This window comes from Symphalangus syndactylus, chromosome 13 (assembly GCF_028878055.3).
Source record: "Symphalangus syndactylus isolate Jambi chromosome 13, NHGRI_mSymSyn1-v2.1_pri, whole genome shotgun sequence".
In the NCBI taxonomy this organism is placed as follows: domain Eukaryota; kingdom Metazoa; phylum Chordata; class Mammalia; order Primates; family Hylobatidae; genus Symphalangus; species Symphalangus syndactylus.
This window is the reverse complement of record NC_072435.2, coordinates 103885783-103900106: the sequence shown is the minus strand read 5'-3', so window position 1 is coordinate 103900106 and position 14324 is coordinate 103885783. Positions and strand designations below refer to the sequence as shown.

The window sequence follows — 14324 nt, the reverse complement described above, 5'->3', positions numbered from 1 at the left end:
CCCTCTCTTCCCCTCCCCTGCCCTTCCCTTTTCTTTTCCTTTCTAAAAATATTATTTTAGGCAGTCGTAGGCAGTCTTGGCTTTGGAATCAGACAGACTCGGATCCAGCCATGGCTCGGTCAGCATGAGCTGGGCGCCTTGGGCAAAACGACTTCTGCTCTGCTGCCCTAGCATCCTCATGGGTAGAGTGGGCAAGTGATGCCCCCCCGATGTGGGTGGTGGTTCACACGGCTTACTCCATGGAGGCACTTGGCACAGGGGCCCACATGGGCACTTCTGTTATTTCTTCAGTCTGGAGGCCAAGGGAGGGTCTCTGAGCCAGGCAACATAGTTGGAATCCCAGCTTTGTCAGCTGCTGGTGGTGTGGTCCTGGGCAAGTGACTTAATCTCTCTGTACCCCAGTTTCCTTATTGGTAAGACTGGGGTAGTAATAATTCCTGTTATCTAGGGTTGCCATGAAGAGTAAGTACGCGTCGCCTAGCACGCTGCCTGGCTGTCAGTTGTTTTGATTATTCCACTAATGATGGTGACCACACAGCTGATGAACCAGGCCCTTAGTGCCGGGATAGTGCAGGGAACAGAATACAGTTCTTTCCCTACGGAGTTCCTGGTATAAGGAGTTCTCGGTGCAAGGAGAGAGACATCTTAACAGGCAAGGATAGCACTGCATCAGTGAGGTGATGGGGTGACCCTGAGGGGCAGAGCAGCCCCTGAGGGTTGGGGAAGGCTTCCCTGGGAGGTGACCTTCAACCTGAGACCTGAAGAGGCAGTAGGAGACCATCGGGCCATGAATTAGGGCAGGAATAGCATCCAGGTGGGAGGAACAGCGTTGCAAAGGCCCAGGGTGAGAGGCAGCCAATCTCTGGCTCAGCGTGGAGCTTGAGTCCCTCACCGGGAGCAGAGGCGCTTGCACTTCCCCCAGCAGCCGGGGGCTCGCGTGTGCTCCCTGTTTGCGCTCAGTGGGCGCGGCTCCCTGGCTGCAAGAGGCTGCCAGAGGGGCGGGTCGTCCCCAGCGGGCCCCCGCCGCCACCCACAAGCCCAGTCCCAGGCTGGTAGGGGCACCCTCCCCTCGCAGCCCCCTCTCCACGCAGCTAGCCGCCCCCGCCCTCGGTCAGCCCAGTTTCCTGCCCCTCCCTCCTGCTCTCCTCCCTCCAGCTGTTTCTCTGGCTGAGTTCTGTCCCAGTCCCATTCAGGAAAGCAGCCCCGGCGGCCAGCAGGGAGCTCAGGACAGAGCAGCCTCCCTGGGAAGCCTCCCGGTGATAGGGGTGCTCCAGCCGCGGCGCTCTGGGGGTTCAGAGGGGGATCTTGAATGAACAAATGAATGAACTGCTTTCTGGGCAAACAGCCACAGCCAGAGGAGCCTGTGATTGGGAGAAAGAAGCCAGGGTGTGCAAGTCTCCCCAACAGCCTCGAGTGGCCTGCAGTCACAGGGAACCCTCAGGAAGACCTTCCGGGCAGAGACCAGAGGGAAGGTATCATCACGCACTTGCCTTGGGTGTCTTCTGAGGGGGGCCAGAGAAGGGGAATGAATACTAACAGAGAGAAAATTTGTTTCTTTTTATAATTTCATATTTGTCAAAAGGAAGAGTTTTGTTATTATCTTCAGATATCAAAAGTAATGCATGTTCATTGTTTAAAGAAATAGCAAGGACACACAACTCAATATATGAATGTGGATTTCCACATCTAATTTGGTAACCTGCTTAACCACAGATTGTGAATTTTCTTCCATATCACCTACATTCTTCCAATATACATTTTTCATGGCTGCATAGAAAGGATATCTTAAGATTATTTGACTTTTCCATAATAGATTTGCTTCTTTTTTTTTCTATTAGAACAGTGCTGCAATGAACATTTTATTTAGTATGACATCTTTGTGTGTATGTCTTATGAATACCTTTTAGAAATTGCTAGATTTAAGGTTTGCCTGTTTTTAAGACTTCTGAGCTTTTGGTCACACTGTATCCTGGAAGGCCATGGCAGCTTGACCTCTCTGTGTTATACCAGGGCACAGTATTCTCACATCCTAAACCCACCTTCTTGCTACCCATCCCTTAAACTTTCCCCGATGTGAAGTGGAGAATAATATCTAGATGCTTCAGTAGGCATTTCATTTCTTTGTTAGTGTTGATTCTCTTTTATAAACTTATTTTCCACATTTCTAGTCTGGCTCTCCTGTTCAAGTCTGTTCCCATTTTTTTCTCCTCTGGGGGCATGTTTATCTTTTTCTTATTGATATCTAAGAGTTCTTTGTATATGAAGGACACAAACCCTTTGCCAGCACTCTCTGTTGCAAATATTCCACTCCCTCCTCTGTCTTCAGAATAGCCCATTTTAAATGGGCAAGTCAGCTTTGGCGAAATTATAAACAAACAACACATTGCAATATCAGGGAACTACTACTTGATATAAGCCTAATCACTCAGACCTGTGCAGTTCAGAGATGCCAGATCACTGGTCTGAGGTCACACACCTGAATGTCCAAGTTCTGAGTCTTTCTTTTTCTATTAGGGAAAGCCCTCAACTTCCCTTTTGCATCCCCTACCTCCTTCTCAAGACCAGTCTTCTCTGTGGTTCTTGCTGTATCTCCTGCCCCTTCCAAACTGGTTGAAGGAAAGATTCCTCTAAATGCCTTGGCTGCTGAGGTGAGTGTGACTGAGTCATTCAGGCCTCTGGTGCAGGAGGAGGCAGCTTGGCCTTTTCTTTAACCTAAACCAGTGACACGCAAATGATGATGTGTCAGACACTTGGGAGGTCCACGGGAGAGTTATCTCTTGATGCACAGGGGCCTTCTTTGGACTCCCCCAAAATTTCAGGGAATAGATAACCTTAACTTTGGGCAAGTCATGCCTGTCTCCGGCTTGACTTGTTCTGAGAAGTCCCCCACCCGCACTGGGTCACGGCTTGTCTGCTGGGCTCTCCCAGGGCCTGTCCCTCCCTTATCACGGCTCCTACCACACCGTGTTCTAATGACCAGTCATCTTGTCTGTCTCTCCTTCTAGCCAGGAGGCTCCTAGAGGCCAGATCTGGGATATTACTTTTTTTCTGCATCCTCAGTCCCCTGCACAAGAATTAGCATATATTAGGGTCATTGAATAGTGTTCATTGAATAAAGTAACCAGGTCTCAGTTTCACCATCTGTAAAATGGGGTGGGGGAAGCTGGACTGAAGTCCCATCTCTTAGATGTTTACCTAATAACTCCTCTCAGTTTGCAAATCACTTTCTCGAGATGATTTTATCAAGTCCTCACCATGGCCATATGATGAAGGTACTATTAACATGCCCATTTTACAGATTAGGAAACTGAAGCCTGGAGAGTTCTGATGCTAGACCTCCCCACGAGAGGGAATAGAACATTGTGCAAGAAGAGGCACCTTGGTTTTAGGCAAGGTACTCCCACTCTCTGGCCACAATAATATCATCTGTAAATAAGGATGATATTATTTGATATTATTATCATTCTGGGGGTGGGCTTGAATTGGTCTGCCACCTGCCAACTGAGTGACATGGAATCAGTTATTCCTTATCTTTGTGCCTGCGTTTCCTCATCTATAAAATGGGAATATGATCAGTAACTGCCTCATAAGATTATTCTAAAGAGTAAATGAGATCATACATGTAAAGCAGTAAGCAGAGGATTTGTTGTAAAATAAGGTCTCTATAAATATTAGCTATTGTTCTGATGATCACTTCTATTCCACTGTGCCTGTCTATACCTGTGACACTCACCTGAGCCAAATGGAAATTATTATTGATTTCTTTAGTGGATTATTAATGCTTTTATTCCCACTGATGTACAAGAAAACCAAAAGCTTATTTCATTCTCTTTGAGCTACACCACACGGGTGCAGTCGTTACCGCCAGTTGCAAGGCTATGAAGTAGACTCAGAGCTTCTCAAAGTGCAATCTCTAGACCACCTGCATTAGAATAATTGCGAGTGTTTCTTTTTTTTTTTTTTTCTGGAGATGGAGTCTTGCTCTGTCGCCCAGGCTGGAGTACAGTGGTGCAGTCTCGGCTCACTGCCAGCTCTGCCTCCTGGGTTCACGCCATTCTCCTGCCTCAGCCTCCCAAGTAGCTGGGACTACAGGCACCCGCCACCCCACCCAGCTAATTTTTTGTATGTTTAGTACAGTCAGGGTTTCACCGTATTAGCCAGGATGGTCTCAATCTCCTGACCTCGTGATCCGCCCACCTTGGCCTCCCAAAGTGCTGGGATTACAGGCGTGAGCCACCGTGCCCGGCCAATTGCGAGTGTTTCTTAAAGCTTCAGTTTGGAAATCAGAACCTCTGTGGATGAGGCTTCAGTGTCTGCATGTTGAACCAGCACCGCAGGTCATTCGGATGCACCCCAAAACTTGAGAACCACCAACTTAGAGCACTTAAAATCTTTCCTTTTTGCCCTTTGTTCACACTGGGGTCTTGGGTTCTTTGCTGCACAATGAGGTTTCTTTTTTCCTTTCTAAGCAAATATTCATGTACTTCTGTGAATCCACATGTTCTGTGTCAGCAGTTGAGGCCAGAAGGTTTGGCAGAGAAGAAGCGAAACTTTGTCTTATAGTACCACAGAAAGTCAGATCGTGTTAGCAATCCCCCAGTATGGGGGCTTTGAAATTATTTTCAGTTGCAGAATCCTTTCCACAAATGAAAGTCTTATGGGGAAGTGTAATTTGAAAACAGATAAAAGTGGTGTTATTCTCGTTGAAACAGAGGTGGAAGACTCCAGGCTGCCACTAAATCTCATTCTTGTTGCTGAAGGGCCTCTAAGAATCTTTGTAGCTCCATGGGGCAGGCAGGAAACTGCAACTCCTCTACTCCAAGGAGTTAAGAGACCAAAGTTCTAGACATTTGTTGAGCTTACTGTGTGACCTTGGCAAGGCACTCTCACTCTCTGGCCACAGTAATTTCATCTGTAAATAAAGAGGTCGAATGATGTATCAGCTAGGGTAGTAGCTGCAGTAACAAATAGGTCCCCAAAGGCATAAGGGCTGAAGCAAAATGGAGCTTTATTATAAGGCAAGTATTTGTGAATGGAGGGTGGTCCTCTTCCTCGTGGTACTTCAGTGACTCATCTGGTGGTCCCACTCTCTCCTGGGATATCCTCATTGTCTGCAGCCAGGTGCAGAAGACAAAAGAAAGTAGGGAGGTGGCATATTTGCTTATCTGCTTTGGCCTGGAAGCAGCAGACATCACTTCCACTCACACATGAGAACTATCATGTGGCCAATCTAGTTGCAAAGGAGGCCAGGACATGGAATTACAAGGATATGAGGTTCTTGGCAAACAGCAGCTCTTTCCCAGCCACAGTCGTGTATTGTGGACAGGGAGAATGAATTTTTGTGGACAGCTACCTGTCTCTATCACAAATATGGTGACCTCTTGGGTTGCTTCCATTCTTCGATTCTAAGTCTACATTTTCATTAGTCAATCTTAGTTAACCTGGTGATTTTGGACTTACAACATCACCTATCCTCAAGGTAATTCCCATCAAATATACTAAGTAAATTTCCAGACTCCAGGCCCCTAAACATGGATTTTTCTGAAACATAGGCAACTGACATTCTCTTTTCCCCCTGGAAAAAGGAAATAAGAATAATGATTTGATAGAGCATGTTGCAGGTTATTAAGCCAAAGGTATTTATATCCATTATCTACTTGAATCTCCCTACAAGCCTACATGGAAAGGCCTCAGGACTATCACCCTCATTTTATAGCTGAATAAAATGAGGATCAGAGAGGTAAAGGGACTTGCCTAAAGTCACACAGCTTATAGCAAAAGAATGGGATTTGAACGAAAAACATCTTATTCCTGTCCTAGGGCCCCACTGCACATTTGAATGTTGGTGTGCATGTACGTGTACATGGTGTGGTTAGAGTCGGGATTTTCCTTGGGTTGGGCTCCCCCAGGGCTGGGCATGAGGGAAGTGAAAGCCCAAGAATCATGCTCAAACTCCCCAGAATGGGCCAAGGCTGCTGACTGTAACGCAGCTGGGTGGTTGTCCTAGGTCCTGGGGTGCAGAAGTACAGTGTGACCACGTATTACAGCCACTGGCTGTGTAAAAGAGAAGGGACAGTACATGAGGATGTTGTGTGGTCCTGGAAGACACTGAGGCTTCAACTGGGCTGGCCACATAGTGGGTGCATGGGAGCAATTTCCTGTGTGAATAAATGCACGTGGGAGTAACAGCTGCAGCACTGTGAGAAAATGAGATGAATCAGACCTGCTTCCTGTCTTTGAGGCCCTCAGGGAAGGAGAGACAAACTTGTAACATATACTTTTATTAATTCACTCAACAAACATTTATTAGCATCTACTACACGTCTGGCTCTCCACAGGGCAAGAACGATGGAAAGGCAGGATTCCTACCCTTGTGGAACCCATTTGAGAGATGAGGAAAGTGCGGCCCTGATTGGTTACGTGACATTCCCAAGATCATTTGGCCAGATTAGGACTTGAAACACCTGGCTTCCAGCCCAGCACTTTTTCCATACCTCCTGCTGAGGAGGTGGCCGTAGGCCAGGACCGAGATGCAGTGAGGAGCCCCTGCTGTTGGCAGCCACTTTGAGCTGCTGCTGGACTCAGGACATGCTGATTTCAGGCGATAGCAGGAAACCAGTTATTTCTTTTTAGAACCTCTAGATTTTTGTAGCAATGGACACAGGTATGATTGAGAAAAAGTAGAAGTCCTTGCACTGTCAGATGGAATCAAGAGGCAGTAATTCTACATGGTGCTATCAAAGAAAGAAATGTTGATGGCTGGTATCACACTGTGGTGATGATAGATCCCAGATCCAAGTGCTCCAGAGTTGAGATCCCAGCTCTGGACTTTAACCTCCTGAGGCCCTCAGCTTCCTCATTCATAAGATGGGCATGCTATGAGTGCCTGCCTGTCAGGGTTATGGTGAGATTAAATGAGTCCATATTCATCAAGCACTGAGTACAGCACGTGGTCAGTTCAATGAAGGCATTTCTATTTTTATTTTTGGGACAGTGAGCTTTGAAATTGGCCTTTGCACATCTGGGTGTCTGGTGCCTTGTGATCTTGGGTTCCCAGAATGGAAAATGTCATTTGGGCCAGTCTCTTGTCTCCATGTCTGGCCCCAAGGAGGTCTTGGGCTCTGCTGATGGAGAGTGCCCTGGGCCTCGCTGTCTCCACCATAGACAGTCTCTGGCAATGTTGGAAGTACCAGCGGCTGACTCAGCAGGGAGGTCAGCTGCTATCCAGGCAGAATGTCGGAATCGGTTCTGCTTTCTTGGGGTATAGGACTTGGGTCCTCAGATTCCAGCCCTGGGTTCCTGCTGAGGGTAGCTCTTGTGCAAGGAGGTGGGTGGGTGGGGAGATGGGTACAAAAAACAACAGTGAGCACACTTGGTTTTTCCTCCTGGAAATCAGGGGTCAGAGAAACAGGAAGTCAATGGGGAGAGGGTATGTTGTAGTGAGAAGAGGGCAGGCCCTGTGGTCAGGCAGATGTGAGTTCTAATCCTGGGTTTGACACCTACTGATTTATTTTTTAGTTTTTGAGACAAAATCTCATTCTCTCACCCAGGCTGGAGTGTAGTGACATGATCACAGCTCACTTGCAGCCTTGACCTCCTGGGCTTAAGTAATCCTTCCACCTCCTGAGTAGGTGGGACTATAGGCATGCATTACCATGCCTGGCTAGTTTTTGTATTTTTTGTAGAGATGGGATGTATTAGTCAGGGTTCTTTTAGGGTTCTGTCTCTACATATATAAAGGGGAGCTTATTAAGTATTAATTTACATGATCACAAGGTCCCACAATAGGCCATCTGCAAGGAGAATCAGTCTGAGTCCCAAAACTGGAGAACTTGGAATCCGATGTTCGAGGGCAAGAAGCATCCAGCATGGGAGAAAGACGGAGGCTGGGAGGCTAGGCCTGTCTCTCCTTTTCAGGTTTTTCTGCCTCCTTTATAGCCTCTGGAAGCTAATTAGGTTGTGCCCACCGGATTAAGGGTGGATCTGCCTTCCCCAGCCCACTGACTCAAATGTTAATCTCTTTTGGCAACACCCACACAGACACAGGCAGCAGGATTAATACTTATTATATTTTAATCCAGTCAAGTTGACATTCAGTATTAACCATCACACAGGGTCTCACCACATTGCCCAAGCTGGTCTCGAACTCCTGGACTCAAGTGATTCACCTGCCTTGGCCTCCCAAAGTGCTAGGATTGCAGGCGTGAGCCACCGCACCCGGCCACCTATTGTTTTTGTGAGCATGTGCAAGTCACATACATATAACCTCTTTAGGCCTCCGTTTCCTCCTGTCCAGGACTGTTGAGAGAGTGTCTGCCATGTTCTTTGGCCTGGAGTAGGTGCTCAGTAAATGACTTAGGGTGGGGAATAAGGGCAGGGGACACTCAATTGCCCATCCTTTGTTACCTGAAATGGTTTGAACAGTTATCAGAATCTATGAATTCCTGAGTGTTATATGAAGTAAGAATTCAGGTAGCAAGTGTATATGTTTCCTGTTACTGCTGTAACAATAACAATAAACCGAGTGGCTTAAAACAACACAAACTTATTATCTTATTTGTTCTGGAGGTCAGAAGTCCCAAATGGGTTTCACTGGGCTAAAATCAAAGATTGCATCTCTTCTGGAGGCTCTAAGGGAGAATCTGTTTGCCCTCCTTTTCCAGCTTCTAGAGTCTGCCACATTCCTTGACTCACGGTCCCCTTCCCCAGCCTTCAAAGCCAGCAACCACAGGTTGAGTCCTTGTCACATCAAATCGCTTTGACTCCCCTGTCTCTCTGTCTCATTTTTAAAGACCCTGAGCTCACCTGGGTAATCCAGCATAATCCCACCATCTCAAGATTCCTAATGACATCTGCAAAGTGTCTTTTGCCATGTAGGATGACATATTTACAGGTTCTGGGGATTAGAATGTGGACATCTTTGGGGATCTGTTATTCTGTCTAACAGTGACATTGGTCTGCATCTGATTGTTTCTTGAATTTCGAATTTAGATATTGGGAGTTCAGGTGGCCATCTATCGACAGTTGGTTCAGCAGAGTATTGACCAATTAGAATGGATGCAAGTGTTAGCAACCAGTGAGGCTTTACCAGGGAGTATTCAGTGATTATCAGGACCGACCCAGGAACCAGGCTTTGGCATCATTTAGACTGTGTTCAAGTCCCTGCACTTATGAACCTGCTGACTCTGAGCAAGGGGATTCTCCCATCTGTGAAATGGGGATGGCAGCATGTTGTACATAGGGTAGTTGTCAGGATGGAAGGAGATAGCAAGAGTTAAGTGTCTGGCACCTGGTAGGAGGCTCAACATGAATGAATGATACCCCAGGAGTTTAACTTCCCAGCTTGAGTCTCTCCATCCCAGGTACTGGTGATTTCTAGTTATGAGAAGCTTTCTGTCTCTGCCCCATGCTAGGGAGACATGCTTGTCTGGCTCACGGGCTGCAAGGAGCACGAGGGCTCCTTCTGTTCCTCCCTATAAGAAAGGAGGTTCATTTTTGAGGATGTGGATGCTAACTGGGAGGGGAGAAGGTGCCAGCTGCCCAGCCAGGCTTGTGTTTGACCTGGAAGGCTCTCGGGATATGAGTTGGCTTGAGGGATGGATTATCTTTGTCCCCTAGGCTGCAAGAGCCTGCAGCCCCCATTCAGCTGTTCTACTATCAATGGGGCTCAGTGTCTCCTGTGTCTACCTCTTTCTGCTCCCAGTCCTGCTACCAACTGCTCTACTTTCTTTCCAAGTCACTGTTTATATGCCCCAAGAGGGGCTACCTCATTGGTTCATTTAATCCTTCCAGAGTCCACACTGGATCCCTACTGGGGTTCTCTCTGATGGTGGATGGATTCCCTCTGAATCTGGAACTTGCATTTCTAGAAGGTCCCAGAAGAATCATGAATTGGCATTGAATTGAATTGGCACTGACCTTGACATGATCTAGTCCAGGGATGGAAGTCCACACCCCTTACCATGTGCTGTGGCAGACGTCACACATCAGTCATGACTTTTCCTCTAGTTGAGCCCAGATGTCTTTGTCATTTATCTTTGTGGATCAAACACCCCCAAATTTAGTGGCTTGAACTGACTTATTCATTTATAATTACGCAACTTAGCAGAGTTCTGCAGGGACAGTGCATCTGTGCTCCACATAGTGTTGACTGCATTACTCATGGGCTGCATTCAGCCGGGAGCTTGACTGGGGCTGGGATATATAAGATGATCTCACATCCCGGAACTTGTGCGTTCTCTAGCTCTCTCTCTCTCTCTCTCTCTCTCTATGTAGCCCATCTCTCCAGCAGAACTGCTTGGATTTTTCTACCAGGAGGCTCAGGGCTCTGCAACAATGATAGCAGAAGCTGATGGCATCTAGAGATCTAGGCTGGGACTAGCACAGCATCACTTCTACCACTTTCGGTTGGTCACAGCAACTCACCATGCCAGTGCAGATTCAAGGGGAGGAGAAATAGAGTCCACTTCTTGATGGGAGGTGTGACATGTGAGTATTGGGGCAGGGTGGGATGTTAGAGTCTCTCTTTAAAGACAGTCTGCCATCTTCATCTTAAAACAATGAATGACAGTGGCCATCTGAGATAATCATTTGTCACCCTAAGTTAGTCTACACTCCCATTTTTCAGATGGGAAAACTGAAACTCAAAAAGGATTTGTTTAAAGGAACCTCCGTTCACTTCACAAGCATTTACTGAGCACTAACTGTGTGCTAGGAGCATGGGATACGGGGAGCTCCCCGTTGAGTGGGAGACAGGTGAGTAAACAGACAGAGTGGAGGCCCATCTAGCCAGAAGGTTGGCTTTAATGTTGGGTGCTTGGGACAAATGTTGCTCACAGGTCACAGTCACCCATGATGATTCCATTCATCATCCATTCAGAACAGTAAGTGACTACTGGGCCATTTTTATCGAGTGCTTATCGTTAAATACCCTCCCATTTATGCCTGCTTGATACATTTAGTGTGCAAAGTACTGCAGGAGTGAAGTGGAGGTAGCTTTCACTGGGGAAGCCAGGAAATAGTGCTTCGAGAAGGAAGCATGTATTCGAGCTGGGTTCAAAGGGTGAATTGGCCTTCAGTTGCCTATAGAAGCAGTTGGCTAGACTTAAGAGAGATTTTAGGCAGTGAGAGCTGCATGAACATGGATCCAGAGATGATGAGTGCAGGGAGTCTGGCGTGGTGGGCAGGAAGCAGGGATGGCAGGAGGGGGTCAGAATGCTCCTCAGGGCCTTGAAGGCCCCACCCAATTTTCCAGGTGATCCAATGTGCTTTATTTCATGGGAACAGCATCCTGCTGCCTCCAACCCTTGCCCTCTCCAAACTCAGTTGATTAAATTTGAACATTTGGACAATGGAAGATTCCAGACAACCCGAAGCTAATTAAATTTGAAATTCCAGTGGGCATGCTGGTTTGTGGCTTTATCTCATGGGTTGTCTGGCCCATAAACCAGCTTGGAGAAGAGAATCTTTCTCTCCACTGGTGGCTTTCTCGATTGAATGGTGGGACCCCCTCCCACCACTCCCAGGACTTGCTGATGGACCTAGGCATAGAGGCTGGGAGGAAATGAGGTGTTTCCTTTCGGTTTGATCCTAAAGGAGAGTTGATTTAAGATGGCACCTTTGGGTTGCCCAAGGCCATTTGGTGATGTCTTTACTGGAGAGAGGCAGACTTGGCCACCAGCTGCGGCAGCCAGACTAATCCAGGCTGGGCATTAAAGGGCCCCCCGGCCTCCTAGCTATGGGGAAGTGCGGCTGACTGACATCAAGAACAGGTCTTCAGGGAGTGCAGGCAATTTTCGGTCTCTTTTATGACAGACTCAACTCACAGGGGGCCTCTTCAGCTGTCAGGGATTTAGGTCATGAAGAAAAAGGGCTTCCCTTGAGTCAGAAGGGATGGCCACCGGGTGGATAGAGGCAGCTGCTCCGCTTTCTCCAGACCTCTTTTGAAACCCATTTCAGCCGCATGCTGACTGGGAGGCCTCAGAAGAGTTGCTTAACTGCTCTGAGCCTCAGTTTCCTCAACTTTACGAAGAGGATCTTAAAAGGGCTTTCCTCACTGAAGTGTTGTGGGGCTTAAACGAGGTCACGTGTGGCCCGGGGTTGGGGCTAAAAAATAAAACGTGGCCTTGGTGTCAGGGGGCTGGCCTGGTGGGGAAGGGATGCGGGAGATCAGCATTCTTGAACCATGAAAGGCTAAGAAATGCCGGTTGTAGGCAATGCCAAAGTCATAGTTTCGTTCCAAGCTTTTCCCTTTCAGCTTCCTGCCTTGGCCAAAAGACATGGTAGGGACTGGGTGGAGACTTTGACTTGCTGGCCTCACTTCTCCCGGGGGAAGCTGGCCCTGTCTGGCCTAAACAGGCCTTTCTTTTACTGTTTTTCCCTCTCCTCCCATGAAAAGCCTCAGATGTGAAGGAAATCAGGAAATCATAAACACGAGTCTGGGGAGGGGAGAGAACTGCTGTGAGCAGCCTGTGAGGCCAGCTGGTGGGGAGACACCTTCCCTTCCCCATCACAGGGTTTCTGACAGGTCTCCTGGGAGGAGATTGTCAGGCTGGGACCCCAGACATCCTCCATGTCCCGGAAGGCTGGCCTCTGATCCACGCTTTCTCAGCCCCGTCCCACCCCATCCGGTGTTTCACATTTTCCTGGGGCCCAGGAAGCCCACTGCACCTCCTCGTTCTTCCTTCCAAGAGCCTTTTGTGTTGGTTCCACCTCCTGAAGGGACAGGTAGCCTTCACCCGTGGAGTTCAGGCTGGGCTGCTGCCCAGTCCTGTTTCCCGCCTCCAAGATTGTCCTCTGGGACCAGTCCTACCTCTCGGCTGATCACAACAGGCTATTTATAAGCCAAGTACCTACCTGCTGGCTTCACAGACACTCATCAGATGTGTGGGCAGTGGGAAAAACAGTCCTATTTTATAGCCAGGGAAACGGAGGCCCAGAGAGATGATGTGTGTTCACTCACTCCTTCATTCTCTAATTCACAACATCTTTCTCTCTTTTAAGAGACAGGGTCTCACTCTGTTGCCCAGGCTGGAGTGCAGTGGTGCAATCATGGCTCACTGTAGCCTTGAACTCCTGGGCTCAAGCCGTCCTCCCACTTCAGCCTCCCAAGTTAGCTAGGACTACAGGCATGTGCCACCATGCCCAGCTAATTTTTAAAATGTTTTATCGAGACAGGGTCTCACCATGTTGCCCAGGCTGGTCTCAAACTCCTGGCTTCAAGTGATCCTCCTGCCTTGGCCTCCAAAAGTGAAGGAGTTATAGGCACGAGCCACCGTGCCCGGCCTCAGGACATCTTTCTTAGCCAACCCCCCTCTCTGTCTTTGAAAGGCAGCCACCCTCTAGCAGCTGTAGCTCTTTGCTCTTTGGTGGGTTCTATCGTGTTACAGTTCCATGTTTGGAGTTAGACCTGAGTTCAAATTCTGAGTCCCTTGATTACCAGCTGGGTGATCCTGGATCAGTTTCTCTCTCTCTCTCTCTCTCAGCCTCAGTTTTTTCACTTATAAATTAGAGTTGATGACCGGATCTGCCATGAGTTGTGTGGTGAGGATTAAATCAGCGAATCCATGAAAAAACACATAGCAGTGGGACCAGTGCTTAGTAGATCCCTTGTAAAAGATGCATACTGAAGACTTCCTTGCACTTAAAATAAGGCAGGGTGCATGCCAGGCCCTTGGGAAATACTTTCTGAAATGCGATTGAATTCTGCAATCACCTCCTCTGCTCTAGCCCCCAGCCCCTTAGCAGCCAGCTTTCTCCTGTGCATGATGAGGCTCAGAGACTGAGGCTCAAAGACATCAGCTGAGTGCCCAAGGCCACATCGCCCAGGCTGACCCTGTTCTCCCAGTCCCCTTCTCCAGAGTCCATGAATCCTCCCCTGTGATTTCCAGGCCTTTCTGCCTTTCTTCTGCTGCAGACTCTTTCTATACTGATTATGGCCTTTATTTTTTTATTTTATTTATTTATTATTATTATTATTATTTTTTGAGACAGAGTCTCGCTCTGGGCTGGAGTGCAGTGGCACAATCTCGGATCACTGCAAGCTCCGCCTCCCAGATTCACGCCATTCTCCTGCCTCAGCCTCCCGAGTAGCTGGGACTACAGGCGCCCGCCACCACGGCAGGCTAATTTTTTTGTGTGTGTTTTTAGTAGAGGCGGGGTTTCGCCGTGTTAGCCAGGATGGTCTTGATCTCCTGATCTCGTGATCCAACCGCCTCAGCCTCCCAAAGTGCTGGGATTACAGGCGTGAGCCACCACGCCCGGCCGATTATGGCCTTTATGATGGGACTGTCTCTTCATCGTCCATGGCTTGACTCATCGGTGCC

General features: G+C 48.1%; 1 protein-coding gene across 9 annotated transcripts in view; it reads left to right on the top strand.

The window, feature by feature from the left end:
* CMKLR1 (chemerin chemokine-like receptor 1) overlaps positions 1-14324 on the top strand; it is a 224620-nt gene that overhangs the window by 173268 nt on the left and 37028 nt on the right. For 3 of the 9 annotated variants that reach the window (XM_063614381.1, XM_063614380.1, XM_055237628.2), the window contains exon 1: positions 1199-1472. The exons of 3 other annotated variants lie outside the window; for them this stretch is intronic. The gene's annotated coding sequence lies outside the window, so the exon portion shown is untranslated. Of the gene's footprint in view, positions 1-1187; positions 1473-10275; positions 10489-14324 lie in introns of those variants that run through there. 3 more of the 9 variants (XM_063614383.1, XM_063614382.1, XM_055237629.2) reach the window with 3 other exon arrangements.